Source organism: Phoca vitulina, unplaced genomic scaffold, assembly GCF_004348235.1.
Source record: "Phoca vitulina isolate PV1807 unplaced genomic scaffold, GSC_HSeal_1.0 scaffold4, whole genome shotgun sequence".
In the NCBI taxonomy this organism is placed as follows: Eukaryota; Metazoa; Chordata; class Mammalia; order Carnivora; family Phocidae; genus Phoca; species Phoca vitulina.
The window spans coordinates 83,062,535-83,071,232 of NW_022589707.1; the positions used below are offsets into that span (position 1 = coordinate 83,062,535).

The following is an 8,698-nucleotide window of genomic DNA, read 5'->3' on the forward strand; positions in this document are numbered from 1 at the left end:
GGCCATGGCTCACCACTGAAGGCCTCATCCCCTGGCCCCTGCCTGCAGCCCCGGCCCGGCACATTGCCTGTGGACAGCCTGCCTTTGACCGGGACCTTGTCTGTGAGCAAGGTAGAAGGGAAAGCGTCCCTCTCTGCCTAATCGGACACACCTGTTGGACATTTGTGTCTGATCCGGGGGGGCTGTGGGCCCCGCCCCATGGCTGCATTGCCCCTGAGGAGCCGTGCCCCGGAGACAGGTGGAATGAAAGGCATCGGGTTTGGAATAGTGCCTCCACCAGGTCTGGCCTGTATTACTGTTGTAAGAGCTGAGGCGGCGTGGTGCACGATTCTCAGAATACTGCATGGAATGAGTCATTTAGCCTCCACGATGGGCCTTATTATCTCTTGTGATGAAGCAACTGAGACTCAGAGAGATTAACTGACTTGCTGGATTTCCACAGCCAGTAGCCCTCTCTCCAGTACTCTCCCCTCTGTTGCCAATCTGTCATGGTTTCCCACAGCTCCCGGTTTCTGGAGGAAACCAGAGCCAACTCCATCACTCAGCTACTGTCAGGGACCTTCAGGATCTAGCTCCTCGACACCCCTCCAGGGTTTACTTTTTGCCCTTCCCATTTCACACACAGGATGTGATGAATTGTGTTCAGGGCTTCAAATGTATTATATTCTCTGTTGCCTCAGGACATTTGCACGTGTTTCTTCTGCCTGGAACCACCTTTCTCTCGCATCTCCTGGTGCCGGGGTAATCACTATTCAGAATTTGGGATACACTTAGATCCAGTTTTCTACCTGACTAGAAGTGAGTATTTACCCCCACATTTGCTATGTAGTACACTCTTTTTTTGCTTATAACACAATATTTTACTTTACTGTATTGACTGATGTCACTTGGTGTCTTCCTCTAGATTTAAGGCTGGATGTGGCCAGACTTTGTCCATAGAACATGGAGCCAGATATGGAGTGGGGGATCAGTAAGTTCTTTGATGAATGAGAGATTGACTTGATCTGCTGTCTCATCCATACTACTGTCCCATCTCTAAAAATCCTAAAATTCCTATTGATAATTATCATCAGTATGACTTAATTAATCCTTTATTGTCTCTATCTTTGCCTAGCAAGAGCAAAAATCCTTCGATACCAAAATCTTTAGTTCAAAAGAAGTTGTAATGGTAAACAATGAAAGGAAAGCAGTCGAAAGGAATGGCCTTTCTTTAACTTTTTTTAAAAAGCTGTTCTCCTGTTTCCCTCGAAGCCACTGACACATGTATAACCCTGGTCTCTCTGTAACCTCATAACCCCGGAAACCACACATCATGTGCTTTGGATCTCACATATCACTCATGCTCAGAGGCAGGGTGAGAATGGAAAAAGCATTGGTTTCAGAGTAAAACAAACTCAGGCCATATTCCCAGCACAGCCACTCTCTAGATGTGTGAGTTTGTGCATGATGTTCTGTCTCTCGGGGTCTCGATTTCCTCCTGCCTGAAATGAGGATGCTAACATCTCCTTCTCCAAGGGGTTATGAGGATTCGATGGAGAAGCAGATGCCAAGTGTCCGGCTAAGACCAAACACCTAGCCAACAGTCCCTGATGTTGATATTCCACTCTGTCTTCTTCCTTTGTCCTTATCCCAGTGGGTTCGGGTGCAGGAATGTTACAGCGTGTGTGCAGGGATGATTAACCTGGGCTTTGCTGGGTCTGTGAACACCCTGAAACTACACGCAGAGTTGTGTAATATGGGGAATGTGTTTCAGTTTCCCGAGTACCACCAACTTGGTGACTTAAACAACAGAAATTTATTGCCTCGTAGTTTTGGGGGCTAGAAGTCCAAAATCAAGGTGTGGGCAGGATTAGTTCCTACTAAGGCCTATGAGGGAGAACCTGTTCCAAGCCTCTTTCCCAGATTCTGGTGTCCTCAGGTATTCCTTGATTTATAGGTGGTGCTCTTGCTTTGCCTTCACATCGTTTCCCTCTGTATGTGTCTCTGGGTCCAGATTTCCCCTTTTTATATGGACATCAGTTATATTAGATGAGGCCTGACATAATGGCCTCATCTTAAACTTGATCATCTGCAAAGGCCCAATTTCCAAATACAATCATATTCCCAGGTACTGGGGGTTAGGACTCCAATATATCTTTTTGGAGGAGACACAATTCAACCTCTAGCAATATCCACAGCTTTAATTGGGTTCTTAAAGGAGTCCATAGACGTTCTAGAGATTAAGAACTAGTGGCCTGAAAATCTGCTTCATGGTTTACCTTGTATCAACCTAACCACCAACTTCATGGGGTGTATCTTAGTACCAAATCCTGGAGAAACACCACAGTGATTTGGATGTGGTTACTAATGGGCAGAGAATACATAAAGTCTCTTTCCACAACAGACTTGATTATGATTGGCAACAACTGTTGTCTGGTTAAAATCCTGATGGCTGTACTAAGAATTCCTTGAGTCTCACACTCAAAAAGTTTACAATCCAGTGGGTGAAATGTTTTTACCAAATAACACAAATGAATGTATAATTATAAATTGAGATTAGTTCTAGGATAGAAAGAAATATTATTTTATTGTAGCATATAATTAAGGAATTTGACTTGGTCTGGATCACTCAGGGAAGGCTTCATGGAGGCAATGATGCTTCAGCTAAAATTGTAAAGACCAAGTAAAGTGCACTTCAGAGGAAGAGTATTCCAGGCAGAAGAACAGCATGTACAAAGGCCCTGTGGTACAAGGGAATATGGTACATTAGAGGAACTAAATGAAAGCCTGGAAAGGCTGGAACAGAGAGCTGGGGGTAGGAAAATGAGAGAACGGTGTAGGACGAGGCTGAAAAGCATTTGGGCATAGTGAGGAATCTGGGAAATTACCCTAGAAGAAGGAGGAAACCATAGAAAGGCTTCTCCATCATATTTAACCTGTATGTTAAACTGTACTCTTAGCCCCCTATCGCTCTTAATTGCTTGAAATTCTTAGTCTTGTTTCTTTAAAGATACTAGTTTATTCTGGTACATTCCTATTACTCTGGCTCCCCTTTTAGTGTCATTTTTCCCTGTCTGCTTCTGAAATGTTGCTTTCCACTCTCTCCCTGAGTGATCTCCTCCTGTTGCATGCTTTCAGCTACGCTCTTCTGCAGCTGCTTCCAAAACTTTTCCCTGACTGAAGTTGCCCTTCCCATCTGCTTACAAAAGAAATACTGCACAATTTTGGTCAACGTGAATATCAATATGGTCTGTTTGAGAACTCTGGTAACTTCTTTTTAGAGGATGTTCTCAAATCCACATCGTTTGGACTATTAACATGGATTTGCCAGAGGGCAAAGGGGATTGAGTTACCTTTAGGGAAGCTTGAGCAGTGACTGGTGGGGTGCTCTCAGCAAGGCCTCCCCAGTCTGCAGTGGAAAGAGTTGCTAGGTGGTTTTCCCTTGTGCTTTTTCCTGACATATAAAACACATGCTTTGAGTTTGCTGAGGTTTCTGCTCATCTTTCCTGAGGGACCCTGACTCAGGGTTACAATCACCCTCTGCTTACGTCCATGTGGGCATGGAGCATCACCCTCACTGAGCTGGTGTGGGAGGAAGCCAGCAGACTGATGCACTTGAAGATCACTGTGGCAAGGTCTACGTGAGTGCTGGAAACGAAGACTGAAGAGGAAGTCTTGGTGGGTCTGACGCTCAGGGAGTGATGCTCCTAGGGTACCTACTGTGAAAGAGAAACAGGAGGAAGAGGGGAAGAAAGGGAGAGAGGGAGAGAAGAAAGCAGGGAGGCAAGAGAAGATTCAAACTAGTATTTACTGAACATTGCACAATCCCCTTCCACACATACACTTTCTTTGATCCTCACAAATAGTCTAGAAAGGTTGGTATTTTTTCTATTAATGTTTACAGGCTCAGAACTATAAAATAGGTCTCTTGAAATAAAAAACAAATCACTTGTCAGATGCGCTGGCAATCAATCATGTTTCTTTCTTTTGTAGTTGATGTGCTTTCCACTGTACCACAAAGCCTAGGTCATGGATTTGGTGAATTAACAAGAAGGCTTGAGTCATATTGGTTTCTGTCACTCCCCTGAGGATTCAGCCACACCATCGGGTTCTCTGGGCTCTTTCCTCAAGACACTTTGTCCTGAACCTATACATTTAACTTGAACTAACTCAGCCAGAAACCCAAACCACATGGCTGACAGCAAGTACCGGCAGGCTAGGGACCCAGTGGTTTAATGGGGACAATCACCTCTGTCCCATCTCTAGAATCTCTCCCACTTTGTGCAGTCCCTCCTGATTTCCAGTCAAGTTTTTCCTCCTGATTTGGCTCAGTTCATACTCTTTGACCCTTGGATTTATTTTTTACTGACTGTAACCTAGTACTAATTAAGGATTTGCCTCCTGAGCCACTCTTGGGCCATACTGGACTTACTTAGGTCCTACCTGAAAGCGTAATTCTCATACTTCTCTACCTGGCTGATACTCCACATGCTCCAATGCTGAACCCTTCAAAGGCAGGAGAGCGATCACAGAGAACCATAAAGGGAAGGGCTTTGAAGGGCCTAAGGCTCTTCCAACAATAGCCTCCTTAAATAAACTGTACCTGCCCCATAGCAGGAATGTTAAGGAATTTGAATGGAAGTTCATCTAGCAAGAACTACCTGCTCTAGTCATCATTAATGGAATATATTGGGCAAATGCTCATTTGCCAGCATGAAGGGTGAATTCCTTTTTACTCAACTCAGCCATTCTGTCCTTGGGAACTCCAAAAGGTTTTTTGCAAACCCCCATTAACAATCACTCCCCAACAGTGAGTTCCCGTGTTGGGTAATCCCAATATATGTGTCTCTAGTTCTGAATTGTTTTCCCCCCTCCATGCCATGCACAGCATTTTGCCTCCATTCCCTGTGCACTGTGAATTTCCGGAAGGACCCCATTCTCATAGTCACCTCCAGCCATGACTTCCAGACACTGCTGACTCATTCTCTGCCCCTCACTTGCTGTTATTCCTTCTTACCCATGTGTTGGCGCTGATTGAGACATGGATCCAACCTTTTCCCATTGCTTCCACAAACAAATTATTCAAGGTCTTTACCGCAATTTTAGGCAGATAGAAGGGATTCATAGATAGCACAGAATATAGCCTAAGATCGAACATGAATACTAAGAGTCTCTTGGAAACTGCCCCTCGACGCTTGGCCATCTCCTTCGGCAACCGCCTCTCCTTCCGTTTCTCCTCTCCCCATTCCGGGATCCCTGTCCTTTTCTAATTGAGAGCAGTTGAGCTCTCTCTTTTACTTCCTTTCTTTCCTAACCAGTGTTCTCAGTGCCTATCTCAGCTGCTATCCCAAGGGGCCTGTCAAGGTATTTTGCTAAATTAAGACAGCTGTTTCCCTAAGAGCCAGTGACTAAGATGATAGTTGTCTTTGACAGAACGTAAACACAGAGCCGTTCTTGTTACTGGAGGAGTCGGACACCCATGTGGGTGTAAACGGAGATCTACCGGATGGCAGTGCTCGTTCACCCTGCTCTGCAGGTGTTTTTGCCCTTTTTAGAAAAGAGATATACTCCGGTCAGAGCACTCACATCTCTTCAGAAGAAGAATATTGAAGTCACTCCGTTTCTCCTTCCAAGCCGCACGGCAAGGAGCAGCGTGGGGCAAATGCACAGCCCGGGGATGCCTCTGACCCACTCCCAGATGTTCTCTGCACAGAAGTCTCACATCTTCTGGGCTTCAGGGACGAAAAAGAAAATGCCCCAGCTGTCAAAACTTCAAGGTCATCCTGGACCCTAAAATTTGGGCAGGGGAGTTTATGAATTCCTTTGCCTGACAAAGCAAAACCAAATCAAGCAGTTACTAAGATAATTTTTTTTTTTTTTTTTTAATTCTCCACATCAACATTCAAGCCACTCTGTGTCTCTGGAAACTCATGGAACCCAGTCGGAGGGAGTCATGAACTTGGAAACTGGAAGGAGGAAAAGCAATGGACGTGTTATTGTGGTCATTGTAAGTAATTAAAATATGCAAGCTTTAATAGAATTACATGTAACTTCAGCCACTTACCTGGTTTATGCCTTTCAGTGTTTAAATTTCTTAAAATTTTTCTTCCTGGAGTTTTCTGAGAAATTTGACCATTATGACTGAGGGGCTTTCTCAATTATGATTATTTCCAAGTCTACCCCTCTCTTTAACTCTTTAGCTTCTTTAAGTGCTAATAAATGTAGATCGAATGATTGAATAACCAAATGGATGTGGGAAAGAAGAAAGAGAGAAGGAAATAGGGGACACAGGCATGAGAGAGAGAGAAAGAGTTGATCTGAGTATTTCTTTTGATTAAAACATTATTCCTGAGGTATCTGGGTGGCTCAGTTGTTTGAGTGTCCAAGTCTTGATTTCGGCTCAGGTTATGACCTCAGGGTCCTGAGATTGAGCCCCGTGTCGGGCTCGGCACTCAGTGCAGAGTCTGCTTAAGAGTCTTTCTCTCTCTCTTTATCCCCTTCAGCCCCTCCTCCTGCTCACACCCTCTAAATAAATAAATAAATAAATAAATAAATAAAATCTTAAAAAAAAAAAAACCCAGTATGTAGAATAATCAGTATCACCACATAAAAATATGACATTTAAGGAGAACACTCAACCCATCAGTAATGAAAAACAGCTATTATATTCAGGATGATATACTGTATCATAAAGCAGCTCAGTATGTCTTACTAAGATCATTTGATTAATAACAGAAGCAGCTTTTCTGGTTAAAATCTCAGAAAAAAAGTATGAGGGAGTGCCTAGAAACAGAAATCAATATTTGCTGTCTATTCAAGACCTGTGCACACAGGGGGAACATGATTCTGGATGGCGCTATTTCCCATTTCCATGACAACACTCCCTCAAAGTTCTCACAGTGCAGTACTATTGTTTTAAAGACCCATTGATCAAATACTGTTTTATCTAAAACTAAGCTAGAAAATATTTAAGGAGGAAAAAGCCAACTGGTGGTTTTATCCTCCTCATTTTCTTTTCCTCCTTTCCCCCTTACTTTCTTCAAAACTACCAATCAGCATAAATACAAAAGAACCACGATCTAACCACAGGGTTTGGTTCAAGGAAGGCAGAAATTTCAGCTCATAAGCCCCAAAGTAATGAAGCCAGTGATTCAGTAAAGAAAGGGAAAGTAACATTCTCATGGAGAAAATGTGACCTTCTAATATGGAGGCAGTTTTCAGTTCAAGCTGCCTGGAAGCCTTGACAGGGATCAAGAGGAATGGTTTCCCAGGTAGCTTCCTGAAGGGTTGTTGCTAGATGCTTTCTGTTCCCTGCCCTGGAGTTGTGTCTGGCATCACAAAGTGAGGCCCATGGCTGCTTTGGAACTGTTGGAGCTGAGCCCTGTTTGAGCTGAGCCACAAACTGAGAGGCATGGCTGGGGCCCCTCTCTGCTCAAGCCACATCTGTCGCTGACTGTCCTGTGTCATGTGTGGGGTTCTCTCTTTGGCTTTGTCTTCCACACGTTAGGACAGATATGAAGCTGTATCAGGATGTCGGAAACCAAGGGATACAGATGGCCAACTCTCACAGAAGCAAATTACTAAATTTTCATTTCTGAACAACGGTGCAGCAGTAATTTCAGCAGCAAATACTATTTCTGGAGCTTTTACTTTGACTCAGATAGTTTCATTGAATATAATGACCATCATTCTAGAGGGAAAGCCCTACTATTATCACATTCTGTTGTGCAGAAGAGGAACCTGAGGTTTATCCAGGTAAATTCATGTACTCAAGTTCATGAGGGCATACTCATGGCGGAGCCGTGGTGTGAAGCCAGGCCATCTGCATAAAAAGCTTGTGTTTTTAACTGCTATGTGGTATTACATGTTTATTGAAGAGACATATTTTAAAAAATCAGAGATGAATACCTAAATTTGTGTTCCATAACACTGAACGTTTTGCCCATTGTTTTTTGAGTTGTGCTCAGGCTTAGAACTACCAGCACTGGCCGTCAGGGATGGCCCTCCGGCTATGTTTTCAGTACCATTTGCAGCCACTCCTGCACCCTTTGCTACAAGCATCCTCCACTGCACATCTTCCTGGAATATACTTTATGCTGTTGTTTAAACTGTGCCATCTGCCTTAAGTGTCCTTCTTCTCCTTCTCCAGCAGCCCCAATCCTGCTGACTCTTTAGGGTCCAGCTCAATAGTCCCCTTCACTCAGTAACTGGGAAATGGCAGGACGTTGAAATATGGTTATCGAATTACATCGTGAACCTAGCATGTGTTTTGGTAGAACTGATACTGGTCTGGGTGAAGTTGTACTGGTTTAAGGAGTTCTTGTCTTTGCCAAGTGAGGGCAGACAGTTCTAATTTTCGACATCCACTATAATTCTCTAAGAACAGAAGAAGATTTCTCTCTGGGACAGGGAGAGGCAGGGCTGCAAATGCAGCAGGGGTCAATTTCTTTTTATTCAAGAGAGAAGACTGAACTGTGAGGGAGGCCAGCGTGTTCTTCCACATAAGTGGGAAAAGGAGTTTGTCCAACGGGCCCTAAGTCTTCATGAAATTTTTGATGCTCTGCTCCTTTTTTGCAGTTTAGCTTTATCAGAATGACCTCATAGCTGGTACATTGGGTTTCTGGGCCTTTTGTAAGAAAAAGTAATAAGCATATATATGCATTTTTAAAAAAATCACTATTGTTGGTTATCACACAAGGCACCTTTTGTGCAATAATAA

The 8,698-nt window shown here is 43.7% G+C and overlaps 1 long non-coding RNA gene across 1 annotated transcript; it reads left to right on the forward strand.

Annotated features, from left to right (window-relative positions):
- Positions 1-402: 402 nt before the first annotated feature.
- LOC116630604 lies at positions 403-6,257 on the forward strand. Its single transcript, XR_004298982.1, has 3 exons — positions 403-798; positions 905-970; positions 5,887-6,257. It is a non-coding gene; the product is annotated as an uncharacterized LOC116630604 (long non-coding RNA).
- The last annotated feature ends 2,441 nt before the right edge of the window (positions 6,258-8,698 follow it).